A 21,088-nucleotide genomic window follows, 5' to 3' on the forward strand; every position below is an offset into this window, starting at 1 on the left:
GACACCTCACAACCCGAGCTATCTCATCAAAGAGGATGACAATTGGACGACTAATAGTGGAGAAACACTGGAATTACTAATACAGACGCACTTCTCAGGTTGCCCTTGTAACGAAGATAGCAGAATTTGGAATATATTTAGTAATGGAAGATAACATAAAACTCGCCATTGACAGTTTCTAACCCTAAATGGAATTATCCCCGCTGGTCTGCAATATACAAGTACTATAGATATGTTGCACCGAGACTTACACCTATTTTTGAGGCGGCCATCCGACATGGGCGAAATGGGCTGAGGTAAAAGTGGTTTCAATTTTCAAACGAAGAAAAAACACACATACGAAACCGAAGGACTTCAGGCCGATTAGCCTATCATACGTTGCGTTAAAATCCTTGGACCTGTTGTTGAATGCTCATTTCAGGGAAGAGATTAGCAACAAATTATCACATTTGCACCATGAATACAATAAAGGTACATCAGTAGATACAGTGCGTCATTCGCTGGCTGGCATAAGTGAGAAATCTTTGCTTTAAGGACATCGAGCGTGCTTTCAATGACACGTATCCTGAAGCAATTACAAGACCACTAATCTTAGTCATAGCACACAATTTTAGTTTTAACAGGGCACTGCCTGATAGGCAGTCATGCAGACACATGACTTCTGGAGAAGCTGTCTAAATGAGGAAAAGGCGATCTAGCACCTTTTGGGCCATTGCCCTGATCTATCCCGACGTATGTATGCTTCACTTTAGGCAAACAATTTTTTTAATGAATTGGAAGATCTTAGTACTGTGCAAATTAGCGATCTTCTGAAATTCTTGAAAAGTTCACACTGGTTTTAGGAGAAATAAGGAAAGCTCCCCAAGTGGCATCACAATGAGCTATGAGCCTGAGTGTGTCAGCCAATGAGCTTTCAGCGATGACCAATTTATGTTCTTTTACAGTTTTTGGGGTCGGTGTATCAACTTCTGATTTTATGATTTTCATCTAAAACTTATGATAGTTGGCGCTGTTATACACTTTTTTATACTTTTTTATGCATTTTCTTTGGAAAATTGTATTTTTATTATTTTTCAGACTGAGAAATCCATTTTTGATGTCTATTTCGTTGAAAAACTTAAGCTAGACTATCATACAGAGATCATTTCATTATTTATTATTACGAAAAAAACGTTTATGTTGAATGTTTCATAAGAAAAAAGTGCATTTTTATTGGTATTATTACTTTACTAGTAAAAAAATAATATTTTTCTTATTAAATTCGTTCAAAAAAGGCTAAAAGTGTTGTTTTGTAATTTCATTTCTATTTTAATAAATTTTGTGCCATATTTTTGTATTTCGATTTGATAATTTTTTAAGGCAGATAGAAAAGGCGTATTTTATTTTTATATTCAAGCTTCTCAATTTTTCTGGTATTGTCGTAGGAGGGAATTTTATAACATTTATTTCTTATAGGGTATTTTAAAAATAAAATTCGTATAAAAAATCAGAAAACCAGGCAAAAAATTCTTCTGAGAATTTGGTTATGGACCTCCCATAAACTTAAACATAAACTTGCATTAACTTTTGGTTTGATCAAATAATTTTATTCTTGTTGCACTGTGTAATTTAAGCGACAAATTCCACGCATTCTAACATACTACATAGCCATATACATATACAAGTACACAGACACAAAAGCATTTATGTATTGATTCGCCTGTTGCAAACTTATTTTCTCCTGCTTTTGTAGAGTGAGGAAGACATTTTTGAAAAAATTACTTTTCTTATGTTGCGACTAAGTGCTGGTGAAAATTTAAAAGCAAAAGCCAACAGAAATGATGATGACACTCGCATGATTATGGGCGGAACGTGTCAATTGAGCAATTGTATTGACGCACCGGAACGTATGCTATGCGAACAGCAAATATCGGGAATCCGCGATGTGTGCCGCAAAAAAGTGTAATGGATGGAAACGAAAATATTTTTCGATGAGCAAAGGATATACACCTGTGGTCACAATGATAGCAGCGCGACACAGTGCAAAGTTTTGACTGTTAATTTTTTTCTTATTTATTGATTTTTTTTTTTTACAAAAATCATTTAATTTTTTTTTTAATAGATCAAACTACAATATAGAGCTTAATATATTAAGTAACGCAAGGTTTCAATCTTTGTATAAAATTAAAAAAAAGCCGATAAATTGTCAAGAAAAGTTAACATTTTTTTGTCAGAATTAAAAAAAAAATCCTGGGTATGCAGTTTTGTAGCCCATTGAATTTGGGTATAATATTTTGTCATTAGAGCCTCTCAGAACCTGTGTTGACTTTTGATACTTCTTCAGTAAAAAAGCTTAAATTTATATGAATCATTTAATGAATTGTTTTGACTTTGTATAACGTTTGGAACTGTGAGTTATGTGGCTTTTATTGCAGTATGAATTATGCATATTTTTATAAAAAAAAGTTTATGAAAAATAAATAATTACTTAAAACTGTGTGATTCCTCGCGCTGCTTTTCTTGTGCACACAGGTGTGTGAATCTATGAATATTCTGAATAAAATTTCTTCTTAGAAGGGCAAATGAAACTGGAAAAAATTGAATGCCAGATGGAAAGCTGCATTGGGTGCCTTGGGTTTGTACAAAAAGTCACTAATGTTTTTGGTTAGATTGGATGAGGTTCATAAAAACAATTCACATTCATTTTTAGACGAATTCATTTAATTCATCCCAAGCTGGAAGTAAATATTGCAAGAAGTGGTCCTCATAAATCTGGAACGTATTCTTCGAAAGTGGGTCATTTGCATAGAAATATTGAATGGATTCAGTTAATACCTTATTTTTTTAATATTTTTTTTTTAGATTGCGCTATAATCGCTATTTTGGCCGAGTTTGACAAAGTACACCAGCCTTTTTTTACTCATGCTAACTAGAGTTAGCATTCTGCACCTGATTTTTCGACATAGAGGAGGCCTTCCACTTTCTCTGCCACTACCAGGTGATACCACATCGAATACTTTTATAGCCGTGGCGTTTGTATTCATTCGGACGACAAGACCCAGCCAACGAAGCCGCTAAATCTTTACTCGCTGATCTATATCTATTTTGCTGTAAAGCTCTTAGAGCTCATTGTTTTACAGCCTGGGATATTTTTCGACGCCATCGTGCAAAGTTCGAAAAATCTTCCGCAGAATCTTTCTCTTACACCTTATCTCAATAGCTCTTGCAGAGATGGCTCAAAGTCTTCACGTATTTTGAAGTTAGGTTAAGTTGTAGCGGTGGTCCACTATGGAACACACTCAGCCCATTGTGATGCCGCGTGAGGAACTTTCCTTATCTTTCCTAAAGCCAGTGTGAACTTTCCAAAAGTTTTAGAAAATTCGAGATTTTCACTGCAGTGAGACCTTACCTTGAAACTCCTTAAATAATTGGCTATCTAAATTAGTGAACCTACGTCTGGAGCTGGACAGTGGCACAGAGGGTGCGAGATAGTCCCTCTCTCTTACTCATTTACTTCAGCTTCTGTAGAATTTATGTTTTTGCGTGTCTTCTTATGAGAAAGCATCCCATTAAAATGTAAATCACTGTGGAAAGATGAGTGATCTTGTGATTACTTCCATCGTCAACATCCTCTGGGCATGTCTGCCTATTAGGTCATGTCGTGTTATAAACTATGCTTATATTGGCGTAGCAGAGATTCTGCGCATTTAGCATTGATGGTCGGCCCGTTTTGAATTGAAATATCATTTAGGAAATATCAGTCAGAGGTTTAAAAACTCATCGGACAGAGTTCTTCGTGTATTCAAACCCCATTTCTCAGAAATCAATTTCTACATCCTTTTTAGATCATCGTCAAGTGTGAACGCTTGAGTAGAGAAAATGTTCGTTAACTTTTATGTACGTTCTTCACAGAAAAACATTCGGCCTGGGATCTCGAAAACCACGTCGAGAACGTCACAAGCAAAGCTGCATACTCTCCATATTACACCCACCAAGTTCATATTCCCGCAGGCCTGAAGTACCGACTACTTTTCGATAGCTATCCGCTGTATTGTCTCCTTATTGACTATTTGCAGTAAGACTTATACTAATATGAAATATCGCTCTGCAATTCATATCATCTAAGATTTTAAAAAAATTTTAGTTCCTTTTTGTTAGTCTCTGTTTTGGTAAGAGTGTTTTTATATTTACAGATTCTGCTATTCCCCAATAGTCTTCTTTATATTAGTGTCATATTCGTATTACATGAGTCACTGTACCACAACAAATCGCACCAATAATTTGACCAAATTTCGTTGAACGAACCAGTTTTTTTAGTATATATATTACAGATTTTCAATTAAATTTTGTCACCATCAGACTCAAAACCACAATTGAGGCAGTGAGCCTCAAGTGATGTTTGAATGAAATTCATGAAATTAAATAAAAGAATCGCACAAAAAAAAAACAAACCACGAAAACAAAAAGAAGCGAAAGCCAAAATATGTGGCACCACAGAGCAACATGCTGCGGATCTGGATTAGATATCTCATTGTCCTTCGCGTATCTACTTGAAACGCGATTTTCACTAATAGATTTTAATCAGCCGTGGGCTATTACAGCTGCCTGTCAAAGCATGCTGAGACCTCCGCGAGTTTTCGGCTGAAGTTTTGTGTACTTCGGTGAAAGTATGTACGGGTGTGTGCTTGAATAGTTGACGGCTGAATGGAATTGTTCCATTTCTAATGCATGCGACAAAAATTAAAAACGCCACAGGCGGCATACGCTTGTCACAAATGCGACTTTAATTATACCGCTTATTCAGAAAACATATTTACACCCCCGCGTATTTGTGAACAAGGGCATTATAATCTTGTTCACATAACGGTAGTATATAAGAGTATAAAAGTGTCCAGATATATATATATATATATATGAATGTGCAGAATGATGACTGGACTCGATTTAGCCAGGTCTATCCGCCCGTCCGTCTGTATATGGGCGCGATAGAGAGTGCAAAAATTAAAAGGCAGCCCAAATGAAATTTTACTAAAATGTTTGCGGTTACATAAAGTTCGGCCCGGACTGAGTCTAGCACTTCCTTACTTGTTTCTTCTTCTTTTACTTGTAGCACACACACTTATGTGGCATGCCTCAGTGCTCACTCAAAGTAATGCTGTGCTTGCAGTGTTGCGTATGCGCCACATGACGCCAAGGGCTTGCATTGTGGATAGGCTATGTGACACTGAAAGCGATGACGATAGCGTCAACGCAAAACCCACTGACTGCCACACCACTCACTTCATCTGATGGCGGGGTCACTAGTGGTTTGTGGGTGTTTTATGTACTCCATTGTGGTCGCTTGGTGTTTCGCTCGTTGCACTTCTTATACCCGCGGGCATTTGTGCACAAGGGTATTATAGTATTGGTCATATAAAGGTTGTATGTAATAGCATAAACGAATCCAGATTGATGTAGATAAGCACCGTTGTATATACAAGGTGTTTTGTTGGCGATTGTAAAGACTTTTAGGTTACATTCTGAGGTAAATTGTATGACGAAAGAGACCTACAAGTTGAGGATAAGCACGACCACCCATTCTTTTTAGACACAACTTCGTAGTGGTCGGTCCTCATTGGAATCAGTGGAGGGCTTCGGACCACTCCTGCTCTAACGCTTAACGCTACGCTGAATGTGACACCCGTGAACATCGCAGAGAAACCTGCACGCACCGAGGGGTTCGGGCTATAAGCTAGACTTGGGCTACAGATACTCTAGAATTCTTAAAAACTTTGATTTCATCCAAATGTTGATGGATCCCCCGTGTGTCGATGCGGTACTTTTCCATTCATATTTTTTAAAAGAGGAGTGGACGGTGTGCAAAGGTTGGAGGCAGGGCATGGCAAATATGTTTACGAATGGTTGGGAAAAGTAGATTTGGGGAGTATTCTTCGAGGAGCTCCACATCAAGCTCAAATTTATGCTTCCGAGCCTCTGAAGTGTTTTCCTAGCGGAGGTAGTTGCAATTAAGGAAGCAGGGGTTATTACTTCTGTAACTTCTGCAAAGGGCGAAAATATCTATGCCGGCAGCCGAGCGGCAACTAAGGTTTTGGTTCGTTCGAAAGTCGGAAAACCTGACTTCTCTCCCGACTGCATCCGAATACTTCAATGTTAGACTCATATGGATTCCTGGTCACAGCGGCATAGAGGAGTGATGCTGGGCGAATGAGCTGGATAGACAGGTGACTCTGGAGACGGTTTAATCGCAAATGAGAGTATTAGCTTTACTCTGAGAACCTGTGGTCTACTCCTGAAAGATGGGCCTCGCGTCAACTCGGCGAGCGCCATACTAATGCACAAGCGTACAAAGTCGTGAGATGCTTTTGGCCACGGGTGGCTTTTAAAGCTAACAAAGTCGCAGCTCTCGAATTTGGTGGGTATCCTTACCGGACATTGTCCGTTAGGTGTCCATGAGGGGGGACTTCGGATTGCCTTTCGGAAGTCCTTTCTGCAGAAGCGGTATAATGTATGAATCATTTTCAAGAAAGAAATAAACAAAAATTACTCAAATGTAATAAATTTACGAACCCAAAAAAGAGATACCACGCAAATAAATCTTGAAAAATGAGCCCATTTTTGGGCAAATGCGCGCATTTGAATAACGACGTAAAAAAACTTGCCCAAATTTGAGGTACGCTTTGCACTTCACTCCTTGACTCATCCAGAGATTATATAATTATTGTTATGATCCGAAAAAACCCACACACACTTTTTATTTGTTAAAACTAAATTTTCGTCCGTCCATCTGTTGTTACAAACTTTAACTATAATTGTCAATGGGAGTTTGATTGATTCCAAAAATTAACATCCAGCCCGAATTAAATTTTACTAAATTGTGCGTGGGTATATGAAATTCGGTTCGCAGTGAATTTATTACTTGTTTACTTGTTGGTTTTGTTTTTAGTCGGTGCTCAGTGTTGGCGATGCTTATTAGCGACCTCCATAATTTGCCAACCGTTTTTCTAGCAATTTACTCATCTCCTCAGGGGTTTGTTGCCTAATGAGCTCTTTGCCACGCGGCTTCAGCGTCGACTTTCTGATGTCGATGTTGGTTAGTTGCATGCGACGTGTGAAAGAGTTGCTCAGTAGAATCCCTCTGCGAGTACATATCTACATGCGAGTACATACGCCCTTATACGCTTCCACTACAAATACTACTTGTACGTGTATTTATTCGCACATGTCAGCATACATACATACCTACTTATCTAGATGTTCTGTCGTGTGGTACATTTATGGTTATACTAAAATAAATACGAGTTTATTCTAATATTTTCAAAAAGTTGTTGTTTGCTGTCATTTCAGCACTTTGACACGTTTTTCGTTTTCCGCATCATTTGGCTTGATGCTCGAAAACTTTGCGTTTACTCGTACGTCTTTGGGATGCCAACTAGAATTTAACGGGAGAGGACTGTTTTAAACAGAATTTAAAATTCAATTTTAGGTATATTTGCTGGCAGCTTCTGAACTGAACAGAGTTCTTCTCTTCTTAAGAATGGGTTTCCTATATAAGAACTGAAATTTACCACAGACGCAATTTCCTGTCTGTATGTGTTAAGTCCAAACTAAGCTAATGCTACATATAAGGCTCACTGAGTACAGATGTGAGAAAATTTGGCAAGTTATTGTAGTTCTATGAGGCGTATGCAAATAAACTCCCTGTTTTTTGATAAGTTGGTCCATAAGTACAATACAAATTTTATAAATACCCCTAAAAGGTGGCGCTATGAGTACAACTTCAACAGCAGCAATAGAAATACTTCTCAACAGGCATCCAATCAAATTAGAAGTAAGGAACTCAGCAAAAAGATCTGCACTAAGACTCAGGGTCACTGAACAATTCTCACAAAAACTCAAAGTAACATACAGGACATAAACGAAAGGTCAGACTACGTTATTCCACAAACTTTGGCAAGAGGCTTGGTTTTGTAATAGAACAGAATGTATAGCAGAAGGGTTTAGAATCCGATCACCACGCATACAATTTCTTTGTCTTCTACCTGCAGGTTGATCTCCAAAAGTTTTTCAAGCTTCCAAATCACTGTAACTTATTTCAAGTTGAGATCGATCCTGTAACCAAACCAACTGAATAAGTATTGAAATTTACTCCCCTCGATACTCGCACAAACATCTTCATCGATAGCCCAGCTGCTTTTAAAGCAATAATGGCTGTACTGACTAGCTCGAAATGTTTGCAACACTGTAGATCCAAAATGGTTGAGGTCTGCAAGAATAGACAAGTCGCAATTTACCGGGGCCAAACGAAATAGATGAATATGAGAGAGTTACCGAGTTTGCTAAGGCGGGTTGGCATACTGACTGGGCATTGGCTCACTCCATATCACGCAGCTAAAATGGGTTTGGTCCAGAACGTGTAACTTATGCGAAGAAGAAGGGGCTAAGTTACAACACCTCCTTCGCCACTGTCCTGCTCTAAACAGAACTCGCTACAACTGCCTGCGATCGGTATACTTTTCAACTCTGAAGGACATCGCTGACAAAAGTTTAAACTGTTAATTCAAACTCGCCAAGACAAGTACCCCTAACTATGTTTAACACGACTCCAACAACACTGGTAACTCTATTGACCTTTGATATCTATATCAAGAGAGATCATTCAAAGGGCAATAGGTGAGCTCAACTCTTGGACTACAGGCTGTGGCTTAAGCTTGAACCCACGTAAAATAGAACTCATGCTTTTTGCCCCTAGATAAAATCCAGTCTTACCCTACCACTTATTAATGGACAAATTTTCTAAAGTTCACCCATCACAAAGTACTTAGGCGTAATCTTAGACTCCAAACTTAGCTGGAAACTGAACATTGAAGAACGGGTAAAGAAAGCAGAAATTGCTTTGTATGCCTGTAAACGTTTGCTGGGAAGAATATAGGGTGTCCAACCTATGTATTACTTTATGGTTGTATAAGGCGATCATGCGACCAATTTTATCATACGACCCTTTCCATACGACCCTTTCTGAAAGAGTGATATGAAATCTTCTACGAAAATAGCTAAGTTTGAAGTATTAGTTTTCAAAATGAAAAGGATGGTGATTTGCACTTCGACCTTAATTTCCAAATAACCATTTTCTAAGCACATATAGATCCTATAATCGCTTTTTCTCCTCTTTTTCCGCCGGAGAAAAATGCCATTTCGACCAAGTTCAACAAAGTGGTTGACAGCGAACTCTTCTACTCGATAGCCTTCTCAGTCCAAGTGCGAGACTTGTTGGCAATAGCGATCTCTATCGGCTATCAGGCTGAAATATTAATAGGTGTTAAGGGTGGTCCCCAAGTAAACGCTGACGTTTCTACTTGAGCTACTACTTCAAAATTTTTAATTGTCATCTTTGACATAGCAACATGAAAACAAGCTTGAGTTTCACAATTTAGAAGGCAAAGAACCAATAGCTCGGTTGCTTAGACTGCTGATAAAAATATCATTTCCTTTTATGGCGGAAGCTGAATTAGATCCGTGGCTCGAAAAGTTATTTCAGGTAATAGGCTGAAAAAATCAAACGCTAGGGATCAATTGGTGCCACAATATCAGTCGCAAGAACCTCCAAATATGGCGGTTATAAATTCACGAACAATGCTGCTGTATCTCGCCGCCATTTAAGTTTCCATATCAATAATAAATTTTCTCATTCTCCTATCTAACAATCCCTCCTCATTTACTTACCTCATCTGGGGTCAAACATTTGCTTGAGTGATTGTAAAAAAATGAAGATAAAACCTTAACAACCATCGAAGCAATAAAGAAACTCTTATCATTTACTTACACAACAAATTTATTAGCGGAAAAATGGAAAACAGCTTTTTATCGTATGCCATAATGAGGTCAATAAAATGACCTGCACACTCAAATGTAGACAGACAGAACAACCATCCATAGATGGAAGCAAAAGTTTAACCGCAAAAATACTAAGGACCGAAGGCAGCTGTAAAAATGAAATGCCACACTTTCTTGTCACTGGCTGACCAAACGACTGAGCCAGAACGGCTTACAGCCAACTTACCAACTTACCTACTCGTGGAACAACAACAATGACATAATAATGTGTAGCAGTCAGGCGACAACTGTCAGCGGGGCAAAGACGCAAATATGCAGACACCATAGAGTGCCACTGTGTGGATAGATCTCTCCCTCAACTCAGCAAAAATAAGTAGTACGGGTAAGAGTATAAAAGCATGAGGGCGGGAGTTTTTCAATTTGTAATTTTTTATCTGCCTGGGGGGTAATGGTGAAATTCTCACACAACTGTCGTCGACGCACGCGTGTAATGGCTATGAATTTTATTTCACAACTTTTAAATTTGTCACCGCTGTTACGAGTGCAGTTGGAGTGAATTTTGTTATTTTGCAGGCGTACTATGAGTAACAGAGTTTTTTTGGAAGGGTGTGATGATTTTGTGAAGGCGTCGCACAGACAGTCATCAGGAAGTGTCAAGTGTGGCAATAAAAATGTCAGCGCATATCTCATGGAGCACATCAACATGAAGATGAATACCAGCAGCACCAGCAACACCATCAATATCAACAACATGAATGTGATTAACAACAACGATAGTTGGAGCTGATGAAACAAACAGATAGTCAATGCAATGATATTATTCAAATATGTTTGTATATGTTGAAATGTGTATGTTTGTATGCACATATAAATATGTGTCCCACTCGTCAAATAAAAAAAAAGTTGGTTACGGTTGCGGGACTGCCAATGAGATGAGCGATGTTTGGTGCTCAATAGAGGCAGTTCGTGTGACTTGACTATTACGAGGGTGTCATTCAAAATTTGATGATAGAGAATGAAAGGAAATACTGAAACTAACCTGATAGTTCTTCAAATATTCGCATATTTTGAATGTAGCATTTCTTCCAAATTGATTGAGAGTTTTGTATCCGATGAAATAAAAAATTCGAGGTTGGTTATTAAATAAAAAGACGAATACTGTAAAACATATTCTTTTCACCCCATAAAGGATAGGTTCGGTTAGGTAACATGGCTGTGTTACGATGAACCTAGACCATATACATAGATGCCCCTTGTGATACCACCGGAACTATCCCATCCTTACTACACTTGGTCTTCTTTAAACGATACATAAACTTTAAAAATCTAGTCAGTCTAGCTAATTTTGTATATGCAACATCTGCGTTGCTGTCCAGAAAGGTACTCAACTGTCTCTCACTCTTCTAATATTTTTAAGTCTTTCATATCCAATTTAAGTAGTCGTAGTGCGACCCATATTCCATTCTGGCCACATCTGCTTATTAATGCCAGAGATGTGTAACTGTCTCAAGCGATTGTTGGCAATACTTAAAGTGTATACAGCTTACATGTTGCCAGGGGCATAGGTAAATAAACTTTGTCTTGAGTAATTAGAGCTTGGTGTACAGGCTAGCTACCTCAACCGCCTTACAGTTATCCTCAATGCTACTGTGGCCCGGCAGCCAGAGTAGAGTAATAGCGAAAAACTGCGCGAGTATTGTTAATTGTTCATATTCAGATTGATTGGAGGAGCCATTGTTTTCGAAGAGTGTTTCCATGATTGAAGTAATTTCAGAGCTATCTGACTATCGAAATATTTGTAGATATTGCTGACTGTCTTTCGCGTCTTTATTTAGGACCTTTAACCATCAAAACTTCTGCTTGGAATACGCAGCAATAATGATGTAAGCGGAAAGATATACTGATGCCTATAGTATCCGAATAGATAGATACCACTTATCACTGGAGCGTTGTGTTTAAAACTGCCACCATTAGTAACTCCATTTTCATCAAACACTAAACCATTTTTTCAGTCCTTTCTAGATGGAAATTTGATCGTATAAAGCCTGTCAATGTGTAAATCTATCGAGCCATCGAAGTCAGTGGTAACCGGAGTGCAAGGACACAACCCTAGAAACGCGAATGTTATTCGTTTTAGGCTATGATGGTTTTCTCAACCATAGGGCCGCTTTAATGTCTGATTGTTAACAAAACAGGACAATAAATGCAACATGTAATTTAACGCTGATGTTGGTGTTGTTCTCAGAGCTCCGCTAATACAAAGAGTAGCTACTCTTTGAATGCTGCCTAGCTGCTTGGTCGAAGTTTTCTTCACAAGAGTTGGTCTTCCAATAGCTTTATAAAGCCAGTGAACTATCTTGGGGGATAGACCCTACTTTAAGCCTACTGCTCGTTAGCAGGAGTAGAGGGCTGTAGCAGTCTTCTTTACTATATCCTGATCATTCCAAGCTTACAAGAAAGTTTTTTATTATTAAGCCAAGGTATCTAGCACAATCGTTCAATGTCGATGTGTCTGGAGTCGGATGATAGTTTTGTTCTAGTTCTGTTTTGTTCGCAATAAGGCTTAAACGAAGTGTTTTCGCCCAACTATCTACGGATTTTAGAGTACCGTGCATTCGACTACCGCGAGTATCTGGAAACTTCTCTCTCAGTAATATAGCAATATTGTCAGCTACAACTTGGATTCTGCTCTTCTATAAATCTAACAACAACAGTCAGATTCCACAGTAGAGTGGAAACACACCACCTTGACGAGTACCTCTGTAGAGAGATTAACGCATTGTCGAAGATTCCAATCAGCTTAAAATTAATATGTATGGTATTGGCCACAAATACAACATTTTGCTTGTCATGAGGTGTTTTTCAAATGAACATGTACCAATTTTTTGACTGTTCTGCTAAATAATTTTCCATGACACCCATCCGAAGGCGACACTTAGGAGAATTTTTTAAATGTGGAAATACATAAATTTCATTTGTTGATTAGAACCTTTTTTTTTTGGCTAAGTTAAAAAACAGCTATGCAAACCCTTCCCATCGGTCGAAACTATCCACTACTTGTTTATTTCGTTTGGATGCTGTCATATTAGCGCATCAGAGAGAAAATGGCCGGTATGATATTAGGCGACCGACGGGTATAGATTCTAACAGCTACACCCAGTGCAATTATGGGAACTTAAAGATACCATAAATGTTTTTGTTGCGAATAGAAGCGAATGAAGTCAGGGTTGGTGGGTCCCACTCACTGTGATTACCATAAAAATTGTAAAAAACATAGGTAACTTTTGTATAAATCTATTGAATATACTAGACGCTGTTTGGAAGCAAAAGCCATAGTATTCACTGAGGAAAAACGTTCTCGTTCACTAACCTCCTGTTCACGCAAATAATCCGCTGTCACAGTCGAAAAATTACTGACTTAAACCTACGAATTGGTCCATCAATGGATTAAAATTGCTCCTCTACTGCCTACTTTTAATTTTTACTCTCAGGAACTATAAAACGTATAATTTTAATACCCACAACCTACAGTTCCCCCGGCCGATATCCCGGCCTGAATTTCTTTATTTCTCGACTTATTGTTCAGGGACTCTTCCATAGCGGCTTATGGCATTTCCGACAGGCATTTCTTGACCATGACTTTAACAAAGTTCTGCAGCTTTTCGTCCATCACATGAGTGCTGGAGGGAGACATACAGACTTTGTATGCAGCCTTTGATAGACGTCTTATCGCCTTACACTTCGCATTATCTTCTAATAGCAAATTTCGAATATTCGATCATTAGAAGTGGAACGGGAGTGAGAAGAGCAAGGATGTCGAGACTCATTGCCTAGGCGGCAACCTCGCGGAGAGTTCAGTCAGAGGTTTTTTGCCACACATGCCTAATTTGTTGGTTATATTTTCAGTCCACCCCGCATCTAACAAAACAGAAACGGACACTGCTCATATAGCAGTTATGGGAGCAGTTGTAGCGCAACAGAAGTGATAGTAGCTGCGACAGTTGGAGTGGACATGAATAATTTCGCGAATAGTGCACCAGCCAATTCCCAGTTTTTTGCTACTTCTCGAACTAAAAATAGTACTAAAAATATTTCTAACTATTATTCTGAGCTATTTGCAGTAACGAAACGCAGCATGGAGTCGAGCAAAACAGTTGATCCCGCTTTTCAATTCATCTATTCAAGTTCGAAGCAGTAACGAGAGCAAAGCAATATTTTCGTTGATATTACTGCTAAGAAGTAGTTAAGTCCAGAATATTATAAATGCAATTGTAGCTCACACCACCACACGAAATATGAAAAAGTGGCTCGGATATTGAAATTCGCGTTGAGTGATGAGATTGTGGTTGATCAAGCAAACTAACCTTTAGAAGATCTCGATAAGGGCTTACTAAAAATGGAGATAGATGAAGTGTATCCAGCTGCTATGTTGTAAACTAACACGTTTTTCGTTTCTGTATAAAGTTGGCGGCCGCCGTAGAGGAAAGGGTTGGTGCGTGACTACCATTCGGAATGAGGAGAGAAAGTAGGTTTAAATCTCCGTGAAACACCAAAAAAAAGAAGCACTTTTTTTAATAGCGGTCGCCCTTCAGCAGGCAATACCTTGGAGGCTTGCATTGTGAAAAAGCTCCTCATAAAAAATATCTGCCGTTCGGAGTCGGCTTAAAACTGTACGCACATCACAATAGACCAAACACCAAAAAGGGCGTAAGCGCCAGTTATATGATATATGTAATATTATGGATATATTATATATACATAAAGTGCTTCTGATCTCGATTCTTAGGGACTTTTACAATTTATTAAAAAAATGTATTATAATGAACTTAAAAGCAAACAAAGGGTTTTTTTAATAAGAGGTTTTATTTGGATATTCAAAGAAAAATGCTATTTTTTAATATAATCACATCAGGCAAATTACCACCATGACCGCGCTTACAGGACAATATCCTTTTCATGAAATTTTCCATAACCAAATTGCAAAGTGACTGCCCTATGCCCTCGATAACCTCACGAAGTCCGAATTCCATCTTTGAGGTCTTGAACCGACCCTGGGCTGTTGGCGTAGACATTCTCTTTAACGTGACCTCAAAGAAAAACGTCACAAGGTGTTAAATCATAAGGTCTCGGTGGCCAATTGTGATCACCTCTTCGAGAGATAACACGGTCCGGAAACTTTTCCCGTAAAATATCAATGGTTTCGTTGCTTGTGTGGCACGTAGCGCCATCTTGTTAAAAATAAACGTTGTCCAGACCAATACCATCCAATTCCGGGCATAAAAAAGTATTAATCATCCCTCGATAGCGCAATCCATTCACCTGTAATACCTGTTATTGGAAAACCCTTTCTACATATTTCCTCCTTCTATGACTAATCCTTTCGTGTACAAAAAATTAAATTATTTTTTATCGCCTAATTTTAGTGCCGTCTTACATCATAGAAGCAAAAAAATTTATTTGAGACATGTCCGATTTGATACAAAAATACAAATAGCTTCCCTCGTAGTAGTGAGATGCTTATTGAACTGCATTGTGAATCTACTCGTGCACACACATACATACATACATATGTCGACAAGCTCTATTATGCGCTCTCTTATTTGCTTAGGAACTTATGAACTTATCATAAAGATATTTTTTCTTTTCATCTTCTGTAAGTCATACTTTTACTCCTTTCTCATCTAAATGGCCCATGAGCTAAGTCATATAATATTTCCTTATTGTGTTGTTGTATAATATTTCCTTGCTTGCCATATTTTATTTTATATGCAATTTACTCGTATATTCATATTTCTATTGCTTCGGCCATAAATACGTAATTTGATTATCTGGCGGCGGTCATGCAAATGAAATGAAAATTTGAACTTCAATGACAATTGCATCTTTGAAAATATCTAATCGAAGAACGGTTATCGCTGCTCAAAGATGTCTACTTTCCTTAAGGCTGTGTACAAGAGTTTTATGGATATTTTTAGGATGCAGCTGTGTAGCATATCTTCTGAATAGTGGCTGGAGAATATTTGCGGAAATTTATTAACAGTAGATGGGGTGTGAGTAGAAAATATTTTGTTAGAGCTTCAGCTTAACTTTTTTTCCCCTATTTCTCTTTGAAAGTAAAATCAACAGCAGACAATGGCTGTGGGTATTTATCTACACACACACATATATATGTACATATACTTATAAATTATTAAGAAATTGATGCTAATATCATTTTGCTTCGTGACACTTCTAGGCAGTTGCCTTCTGGCAAAAGTACTTCGTTCAACTTTTTAATTAACAGTTACACAAAAAATGTTCATCAAATACATTATAATACCATCCATTATAATGAAAAGTAATTAGCATAATTTTCTGGAAATAACATTGAGCATTTTTACTAGTACTGTTTATAGATAAATTACTTAAAAGACGCTTGCAACAACAAAGTGAATGCAAAGGAGCCGTGTGAAAAGAAAGCCAATGGTGATTTGTTTGGCTGAAGGCACGAAATAAAACGTACGAAGGAGAAAATGCGCGAGATGAGAAATAAATTGGCTTCCTAACTCAGCAAAATCGTATAGTTGAAACGAGCGAAAATATGACAAGCTTCACTTCTGGAAGCATGACTCGGTGTTTCAGTGTGTTTGGTGATTTAGGTGGTGAAGCTGCAATCGTCTACAGGCTGAAATCAAGGCGTTCTAACCATTTCTGGCTAATTGCAAACTACATTTGCTAAATTTTAGATTACTGGTTTCAAAATTTACAATGTACTATTTCTCCTTTTCCCATTTACTAATATTCTTTTTGGCATGGTAATCTCATTAACAATACCATTCTCCTGGTTGTTGTTGTTATTGTATCAGTATAAACATTCCCATGCATATTTGAGGAATGATGCTGAAGTGACAGTCCTCGCCCGCTTATAAATCCGGGTCGTTCCGGTTACGTATATCCGACTGTCGCGGGAACGATCATGACCCTGGTTGTAAGCTCAGCTGATATGACTGCTGAAGTAGAAGATTTTAGCGAGTTTTGCTATTTGGGTAGCATAATTGCCAAGAATGGGGGTTCTGCAAATGACGTATGCACTCGTATAAACAAAACTAGACCAAGTTTTTATAAATTGAGAGAAATTCGGGCTTCACGAAGTTTAGTAGACGTGCCAAGAGCTCGAATGGGAGGTCTTTCAGCATCCGGCGTATTCCCCGAACCTTGCAACGACCGATTAGCATATTTTTTGCTCCCTTTCAAACCATATGAAGGTTATTACCTTCGATAGCAATAAGTTCCTCGTAACAACTTCTTTGACAGACCTGGCAATTTTTGGCGGAACTGCATCAACGAATTGGTCGAGTGGTGGGAAGAGGTTGTAAACAGCAACGGCGAATAAATAATTGATTAACTGTCTAACAAGTAGGAATCTTAACGTAACATAACCCAACGCACTTTCTAATATACGCTAATATAAGTATAGGTATATCGTCAAAAACAAAAAAAAAAAACAGGAACTGCGACCGAAATAATAAGGATACTTGCAGAGAGGAAAAGCAAAGAAGACGGTTTTGGAGTTTACACCTTGGAGAGAAACTTGGCTTTGCTTGTTGCTTCAACGTGACCTGTGGAATATGGATAGAAGCGCTTAAAGAATTAAATCGCCAATCATAGCAAATAAGAAAAATAAGATGAATTCGCACTTTTTTAAATTTAATTCCCCAGCTTTCATTTTATTTGGCATTTCATTGTACTTTATATTCACCGACATTCACCTGGCTAGTGCTTTGGCAACCACGTAATTTTATTATTTTTCACCTAAAGCTCATCAGTGTGCAATAACATCCATTCCGACACTTTTCCATTGCTCGCAGCTTGTTTTGCTTGCTTTGCTCTAACGCTTTTGCTACGCTCATTTGTATTATCCTGCTGCGCGGCATTTTGAAGGCAAAGGATTTTGGCTTGTTTTGTTTGAGGGTAGCTACAAAAGTAATTTCCTCGCTTTTGAATTATCTGCCATTTAATTTTACACTTACAACTGTTTTGCATTTATTTTTTTAAGGTTTTTTTTCGCAGTATGCTTTGACTCAAATTGTATTTTATTCAATTTAGCGTTTGTTTTTCCATTTATTCTTCCATTCACTTGGTAGCGGAATCTCTTGTTTTCATAGACGAAATCGAAAAACGCCCGCGTGTCTAGAAGTATGCTTAGTTATGCGCGACGCTGTTGGTGCTACTGATGGGACAGCTCAAAAGTAATTGGCTCTTTTCACAGGTGACTCCTTTTTTGGATACTCATAGTAAATAGTACGAAGCTAACATCAAAGCGTTTGACTGCAATATAAAACTAGCAATGAAGGGGGGAGGAATAGGGCATTATTTTGTTATTCTACTTAAGCAAAATTCACACAAATTACCAAAATACTCGTGAAAATATCTTACTAACCTCCTACATGGGTTGGTAAACAGCTGCTGGCGGTAACTTCCTATGACACAATGTCAAGCTGCTGCTTTCTATTTATGTATGTCTTTATGCAAGGTGGCGTAAAATTAATCTCGCTAATCAGAATATTTTTTAGTCTTCGTCCAAAGCTGGTCTAGTTGATTTGTTGATTCCTTCCGTATAAAAGGATTTGTGCAGGTCTGAAAAATAGCCATTCGTTTCTGCAATCACCTTCTCGTTATGAATAAAATATTTTCCCTGCCAGTTATTTCTTCAAATGGGCGAAGATGCTGGCTTTCCAAATTGCCATTTGTACTGGGTTGCCCATATTCGACGGACCCATGTGTTTTTTTTAAATCAATCTTTGTGTCAATTGAATTTTATACGGGAATAAATGCAAATCAATGCGGATAATTCGTTGTAAAGTGGTCCGAGCAATGCCCAACTGCTGAGAACGGCGATTTTGGGATGTCCTTGGCGACGCCTCAACACTGGCCCGTACAAGAACAATATTCTCATCCGATCGCCTTGGTCGGTTTTGCTTTGGCGTCTTTGGGTTAGGCCTTTATGCACCGCTACCAAATTGATCTATTGTGCGCCCCTAAGTGCTTAATTTTAATTATTTAGTATTGCGAGGTATCGAACCAATTCTTCAGGAGGGAGCATTTGTAAGTATTTATCCTCCAGTAGGTACGAGCCCATTAAGTGTTCCATGGACTCCTCTTATCACAACAGAACCTTCGCAAAGTAGTGCCAGATAGTCCTTTTGTATTCAAATGTAGCCTAGTTGAATGGGTTGGTGCTGTCAATAGGAAGATTCGAATCTCCCTGCATGAAACACTAAACGATAGAAAAAGTTTTTTCTAATAGCGGTCGCCCCTCGACAAGCAATGGCACACCTCCGAGTGTATTTCTGCCATGAAAAAGCTTCTCATGAAAAATATCGGCTGTTCGGAGACGGTTCAAAACTGTAGGTCCGTCCATTTGCGGAACAACATCAAGTCGCACACCACAAATAGGAGAGGGAGCTCGGCAATACACTCGAAAAAAAAATGTTTATTGTAGGCAAAGTGGCCTGTAAGTGCTAAACAGAGTAATCTGAGGCCCTTTTTATCGAGATTAGAGCAGATTTTATTATGTTGGTATTAACACATTCCCGTGGGTGACCTAATTTGTTGTTCTCGGCATCTGGCGGCTATGTAACTCCAAGATTGTTTCATCGGACGACGCTGTTGCAACCATAATTGCATATCGCTCAGTGGCAGCTGCCGACTATGACTGCGATAGATGTAAACTATTTCTCTCATTTTTACTCAGAAAACCGTTACTAGCATTCTCAGAAAACCGCCCGATGAGACAATTGTGTATGTACCACCAGTGGTATAAGCCGTCCAATGGGGCAGGCCTCAATGTACCACTAGTGGTACATGCCGGTGGGAGCATGCTAAAGTTCAGGCACTTTTTGAAGTGCTTAAGGTCGTTTGAGCCACTCTGGTATTCCTTGGTTTTATTTGGGTCCATTTTTTGTTTTCCTGTTTTATGTTGTTTTTCTTAAAATCGAAAAATTTGGCTGGTTCCACCCCTTTTTTGGCATAAAAGGCTGCATTTTCGTTTCTTTTGTGTCGCTCATATCTTAGTACCTAAGTCGGGGAAACCTGATTAAGAGTCGCCAGTTTGTTGATGGTATTGTCGCACTCTATAAGGACTTTTTAATTGAAAGTAAAGCTATTTAAGGCTTTGAGTTCTGATTGACTGTACGAAAGTTTTTTGACTTCTACTTTTTCACACCCTCTTTTGTATACAATTTCCACTGTTTCCATTATTACAGTATCTGTACTCAGTGTTGAAGATTTGTGTGCTCTACGCCTCCTATTCCTGCTCCACGCCCCTGGAGCGTTTTGAATCCACCTGTATATCACTTTTGCGAGTCAGTATGTGGCCATATTGGGCTAGAGTTTCACTCTTCCCTAACCGGAAAAATAGCCTTGTATCTCTTAGTAAAACTGAGGCCGGAGAATAGGGGGGAGTGAGATGACCACATTAATTTTGGGGCCACAAGTGCTAAGGTGTGAGCTGATGCGTTTAATCACCACACGAAATTCTTTTAATCCCTTTTTTGAAAATCACTCGACTTCTTCGATTCAAACAAATGCCAAACACAAAAAAAATACACCGATCTGGCTGAAACTTGGTGCATATTCTTCCAAGAGATGCTACTAACTGAATATAACCTCGATACGCGCCAGTAGTGTAATTTTTCGGACTTTGCACGGACTTTGCACGGACTTTGCACGGACTTTTCAAACGACCCTCATATACAAGCAGACAAGCAATGGAGTGTGTAAAGGTCAGAATAAAGACTTTCATCATCCAAAATTTGTATTTTTATTTAATAAAAAAGTTATTCAAAAACAAAATAGATGATTAATTTTGAGCCACCTTGTACACACTCATATCAGTAGGCGCACCACTGCGTACCTTAAATTTGTTTGACATACAAACAAGCAAATAAATTGTCACTTGCACGCTTTTCGTCTGCGTGGACTGTGAGATTTGAATGCCTTCGGCTGTTAGCAGCCTATAAGTTCAATGCAGGAACTGTGCAGTAATGTGAGTCAATATATGGCGTGTGTGTGCGTGCTTATGTGTACATGTGTGCGTATGGGCGAGTTTGTGTTATTTATGTTTTTGTTTATTTGTGCTGGCATGAGCTTAATCGCTGCTTACAATGCGTTATTGTATGCACAATAACAACACCGCTACACACACAGTACACTCACACATACTCGCATGCATTCCCGCGCAAACTGGATCAATGGCAGGGTATACAAGCGATAACAGCAGAATATTAATGTTTACCGG

Source organism: Anastrepha obliqua, chromosome 3 (genome assembly GCF_027943255.1).
Source record: "Anastrepha obliqua isolate idAnaObli1 chromosome 3, idAnaObli1_1.0, whole genome shotgun sequence".
NCBI lineage: Eukaryota > Metazoa > Arthropoda > Insecta > Diptera > Tephritidae > Anastrepha > Anastrepha obliqua.